Source organism: Pelobates fuscus, chromosome 5, assembly GCF_036172605.1.
Source record: "Pelobates fuscus isolate aPelFus1 chromosome 5, aPelFus1.pri, whole genome shotgun sequence".
Classification (NCBI taxonomy): Eukaryota; Metazoa; Chordata; class Amphibia; order Anura; family Pelobatidae; genus Pelobates; species Pelobates fuscus.
This window is the reverse complement of record NC_086321.1, coordinates 6,367,723-6,373,063: the sequence shown is the minus strand read 5'-3', so window position 1 is coordinate 6,373,063 and position 5,341 is coordinate 6,367,723. Positions and strand designations below refer to the sequence as shown.

At 47.5% G+C, this 5,341-nt stretch overlaps 1 pseudogene; it reads right to left on the bottom strand.

Annotated features, from left to right (window-relative positions):
- Positions 1–1,734: 1,734 nt before the first annotated feature.
- Positions 1,735–2,658, bottom strand: LOC134612355 (putative methyltransferase DDB_G0268948; annotated as a pseudogene).
- Positions 2,659–5,341: the final 2,683 nt, after the last annotated feature.

Below are 5,341 nucleotides of genomic sequence, written 5' to 3'. Positions count from 1 at the left end.
TTTTTCAGGCATGTGTACATGCCTTATTTTTAGGCCCACTGGTGCAGCACTGTGGCTTCAAAAACCAAACCAAAAAAAAATCCTCCAAGATGGCACCAATATACCAGTGGTCTAAGCATCTTCCCACCTTGGCCTAAAAAGGGGAGGGGATTCAACAATTAAAAATCTCTGCCATTTACACGTCCACTGATAGGAGACGCGGAAGGTATTAAACTGATATGAACAATACTCCACTCCTATCAGTAGGTCCGTCCCATTGTGATTTATGGCCCCCACCCACCGCGCAGGGGTGGGGGCCGAGGGGGGGAGGACAGTAGGTCCCCCCATTGTGATTTATGGCCCCCACCCACCGCGCAGGGGTTGGGGAGGACAGTAGCTCCCCCAGTAGCTCCCCCCAGTGTGTATCATGGTCTTTGAGGACAGGTGTCAATCCATTCCTGCCAAGTGACCCTATGTAGGGGTAACAGTTCCTATTCTGCTCTGTGTCAGTGTGTATCATGGTCTCTGTGGACGGGGAACAGTCCCTATTCTGCTCTGTGTCAGTGTGTATCATGGTCTCTGTGGACGGGGAACAGTCCCTATTCTGCTCTGTGTCAGTGTGTATCAGGGGTTTTGAGGACAGGTGTCAATCCAAGTGACCCTATGTAGGGGTAACAGTTCCTATTCTGCTCTGTGTCAGTGTGTATCATGGTCTCTGTGGACGGGGAACAGTCCCTATTCTGCTCTGTGTCAGTGTGTATCAGGGGTTTTGAGGACAGGTGTCAATCCATATCTTCCAAGTGACCCTATGTAGGGGGAACAGTCCCTATTCTGCTCTGTGTCAGTGTGTATCAGGGCAGGGCTTTGAGGACAGGTGTCAATGTTAGGTGATTTCTGCCCTTTATGGATTAAAACCAGACTCTGCATCAACTATGTAATTTTCCATGGGAGTTTTGCCATGGATCCCCCTCCGGCATGCCACAGTCCAGGTGTTAGTCCCCTTGAAACAACTTTTCCATCACTTTTGTGGCCAGAAAGAGTCCCTGTTGGTTTTAAAATTCGCCTGCCCATTGAAGTCAATGGCGGTTCGCGCGGTTCGCCGGTTAGCGAACATTTGCGGAAGTTCGCGTTCGCTGTCGCGAACCGAAAATTTCGGGTTCGCGACAACACTACTCTTTAGTGACAATTTCCTGTTTGTGAACATTCATTAGGATAAATATATACTTATAAAAATGTGCAAAGAGTGAACATAATTTATAATTCAGACTTCCTAATTTATTTTCTTCCTATATTTTATTTATATGGTGGGATAAAACAGCTTCCAGTCCCTTTTTTTTTTTTTTTTTTTTTTTTTTCAAACAAAGGTCAATATTTTCTTTATTTAAAGATTACATGAACGTATTGTAATGTATTACATATATTTTATTGTAAGTTTTATGACATTAAACATACCTTTTCTATATGCGGTAAACATGAGCGCTTTTACAAAAGCAACAGGGATGTTACCGATGGTTGGTGTCCATAAATGAATTTTTTGAATGTGGCAGTTGAGACAAAAAACAAATATATATGGAGAGTTGGAAATCTTCCTGCTTACGTGTCCTCATTCCTGGCTCTTCCATCGTGTGATGGAATATTATCATGTGGCAGAAAATAATGGTATTTATCTGCTAAATGTTCCTTGTTCTGCTGTTGAGCTTTAAATATGTTACAAATTTTGAATACAAGAGGAAAGTGTTGACACATCTCTTCCCCAGTCCATTATTTCTCCAGACTCATGATGATTTGCAGGCTAGGACACAATAGTGTTTGATATGGACCTTAATGAGGGCTGACTCAGACCCATCTCCTATAATGTCACAAAACCTCTGTTCAAGATGCATCAGGAATCTGATGGCTTCATTTTTATCATGTTTCAGGAATTATTGATACATGTATATAGACTGAAAAAATCCTATTATTTCTTCAACAGACATTTCAAATACAACGGGGATGTCCGTAACCCACTTCTTGTCTTTTAATGGTATAGCATTGAACACCTCTTCATACTGGTGATGCATAATATTGTTGTTTTCGTACTTGAATTCTGATATTTTGTCTAAACACTGCTTCATAACAACATTTAGCGCTGCATCATTATTGCCATCTTGTAATTTAAAAATTGGAACAAAAGCATGAACTGCCAGACAGCCGTTGGGCTTTAAAACTCGAACTGCTTCATGCACAAATTTTTCCACATTGAACCAATGAGCAGCAAATCCTGCATTTACAAGGTCCACAGATGCATCATCAAGGGGTAAGTTCTCAGCAGCAGCCACCTGGAAAGTTACATTTTCCAAGGAACAGAATTGTTTGGCTTCCTCAAGCTGAGATTCACTGATGTCTACACCGATAACCTTTTTGAACCTTTTTGCTAGAGGCATTGTATATCTCCCAGTACCGCAGCCAACATCGACTGCTGTATCATACGGTTTACTTTTCTTCTCCTTCAAATATGAGAAAATCAGATTCATGACGTCACTGGACACAGGAACCATATACTGCTGGTACACGGATGAGAAGGCCTTGCTTTTAAATAAATGATCAGTCATCCTTAATTCTGGATATTCCTCTTGATGTCTTAAAATCTGTGTGATCTTGGTGGAGGAGTAATTTCCACAAAGCAAGTCTGCTGCTTTATATGTGCAAAATAATATAAGTGGTACAATGATAACACTGCTAAGAACGTGAAGATGCTACACTGTTCAAGCTGTACTATGTCATAACTAATACGACAGGAGTGTGTATAGCATTGCATCTGATGATCAGGCAGTCATTAAATGTCCACATGGTGTATAGCATAACTGGTGAGGGTCACTGAAGGCCGCATGAAGCCCTTATCGCATAACATTAATACGGCTTGCTTAAGGTGAATTAAGGGTGATAATAAGCTTTCCAACTAAAAAAACTGAATGGCTCCACTGGGTTTCTTTGGGAAAGTCCCTCTGCTCCCCATTGGCAGGTTGTCAGGTGTGCAAGGTTTGCCGGTCGTGTTGTTCCTGTGCCTCCGATCCGTGTGGGGCAGTAGTTGCGTCCAGCTATTGGGGTGGCTCCGGTGTGTGCCACGCTGCCAGCCCCGGGCTCTGTATGAGCCAACCATCTGTGCCCTCGGTTCCGGTTCCATTAAAGGCCGGCAACGGATTTCCCGGTAAGTGTAGTCAGTCCAGGCATTGGGCTGCGGTTGGAGGGGTGACCTCTAGGGCTCAGGACCCAGGAAGGCCGTCGTGGAGACCAGGCCTAAGTTCACGGTGCGGAGGTGAGACAGTAGGGATTCACCGCTTAATCCCCAGGTGAGTATGAAATGCTTTCTGTTGCTGGGGCTGCCTGTGAGTGATGGGTGATTGGCAGAGTCACGCCCGGTGTGGGCCACACCGGGGGGGGGGGGGGGTGTTGCGGAGACTCAGTTCCCACCAGTGGGGACCGGGATAACCCCCCCGGTCCAAGGGGGGGGAGAATGGGGCCCGTTGGAGGTGTCACAGGGTTTTGGCGGGATAGTCAGGCTTGTCGGCAGGGCAGCGGCCGTCTGCCCCGCGTCTCACCCAAGTAGGCCGCAGGCTCCGAAGTTTTGCACCGCAAGGCCCCAAAACTCCCAATCTCGGAGTCTGCAGTGGCGTCCACCATCTCCTGTGCACACTAATGGATCTCTGCTCACATTTTCCTGTGGTGGGACCAGGGCCGGCCTTAGGCATTTAGACGCCCTGTGCGAAAAATCTTCACAGCGCCCCCCCCCCCCCCCCCCCCCGTCATCCATGTATGCTGTAATGTTTGTGTTGTCTGTGTATGTGATAGTAGGTGTGATGACTGTGTGTGATATGTATGCTATGTGTGATATTTGTAATGGGTGTATTAACAGTGTGTGATATGCGTGTATTGGTTGTATGTGACACACACAGAGTCAGACGGCCATACACACACACACAGGCAGACAGTCATACACACACACACACACAAAGGCAGACAGTCTCACACACACACACACACAGGCAGACAGTCAGTCATACACACAGACACAGACAGTAATACACACAGACACACACAGAGGCAGTCAGTCATACAGACAGTAATACACACAGACACACACAGAGGCAGACAGTAATACACACAGACACACACACAGTCATACACACAGACACACACAGAGGCAGACAGTCATACACACACGCAGACAGTCATACACACAGGCAGACATAGGCGTGCGCAGCCTATTGCATTAGGGTGTGCACCCTAAAGCACAAACACACGCCGCGTGTATATGTATGTGTGTGTGTATATATATATATATATATATATTTTTTTTTTTATTTATACACACACACACACTGCTGTGTGTGTGTGTGTGTGTGTGTGTGTGCGTGTAAGGGCGCTATGTGTGTGGGTGCTGTATGTGTGCTGTGTGTGTGGGGGTGCTATATGTGTGTGTAGGTGCTGTGTGTGTGTGTGCTGTATGTGTGTAGGTGCTGTATGTGTGTGTGTGCGCTGTGTGAGGGTGCTGTATGTGTGTGTTTGCGCTGTGTGAGGGTGCTGTATGTGTGTGGGTGCTGTATGTGTGTGGGTGCTGTATGTGTGTGGGTGCTGTATGTGTGTAAGTGCTGTATGTGTGTGGGTGCTGTATGTGTGTGGGTGCTGTATGTGTGTGTGGGTGCTGTATGTGTGTGTGGGTGCTGTATGTGTGTGTGGGTGCATGTGTGTAGGTCCTGTGTGTGTGTGTGCTGTATGTGTGTAGGTCCTGTATGTGTGAAGGTGCTGTATGTGTGAAGGTGCTGTATGTATGTGTGAAGGTGCTGTATGTATGTGTGAAGGTGCTGTATGTATGTGTGAAGGTGCTGTATGTATGTGTGTGCTGTGTGAGGGTGCTGTATGTGTGTAGGTGCTGTGTGTGTGGTTGTGTGTGCGGTGGAGGTGGGGGTACATGACTCAATATCCCCCCTCCCTTCTTACCTTATGTAGGGAGGGGGGATTCTTGTTCCTGCTGCCTTCCCTGGTGGTCCAGTGGAGGTGAGGTGAGGTGCCGTTTAGTTAATATCCCCCCTCCCTTGTTACCTTATGTAGGGAGGGGGGACCATGCTACCGCCACCCTGGTGGTCCAGTGGAGAGTGAACTCTACCCTGCGGGGCTAGAGTTCACTCTCGCGAGATTTGAGCGTTGCTGCGGCAATGCTCAAATCTCGCGAGAGGAACCCGGCGGAGCTGCTGGCAAGAGCTCCGCCGGTCCTCTCCTGCCTCCCTCCCTGCCTGTGGGTCGGTGGGGAGGAAGGCTGAGAGCAGAGCCGGCGCTCGGATAGCGCCGTCTCTGCATGAGCCGACAGCGGAGATCCTGAGATCTC